Here is a 386-nt window from a genome sequence, read left to right on the forward strand (position 1 = left end):
GGGTGGGGGGGGGGGAATTGGTTTGGGGGTGGGAAGGTAAGGTGGAAAGTATCACTTGTGCTCCTATGTGATCATGGACAAGGTCAGTGCAGCCACAGAGGGGCTGAAGCATTTTTACTCTCTGCACAGTAACTTTCCTCTGCCCAGCTCAGGGCATTGAACACGTGTGGCGGGAGGATACAACATGTGAAGGGTAAAAGCCAGGGCAGCAGCAGAAGAGGAATGTGCGGTACAGTTGCATTAGCCTCTCTAACACACGGGGATTGCTAGAGGCAGAGGCATGACGCACTTGCCCTGGCATTCCCAGAGAGATTGAAGATACAGGTTTCTATCAGCAGGAAGGATCACCTTTTAAATAAGAGCAAAAGGCCTCTTATCTCCACTTG

This window comes from Aptenodytes forsteri, unplaced genomic scaffold (assembly GCF_000699145.1).
Source record: "Aptenodytes forsteri isolate BGI_AS27 unplaced genomic scaffold, ASM69914v1 Scaffold268, whole genome shotgun sequence".
Taxonomy (NCBI): Eukaryota; Metazoa; Chordata; class Aves; order Sphenisciformes; family Spheniscidae; genus Aptenodytes; species Aptenodytes forsteri.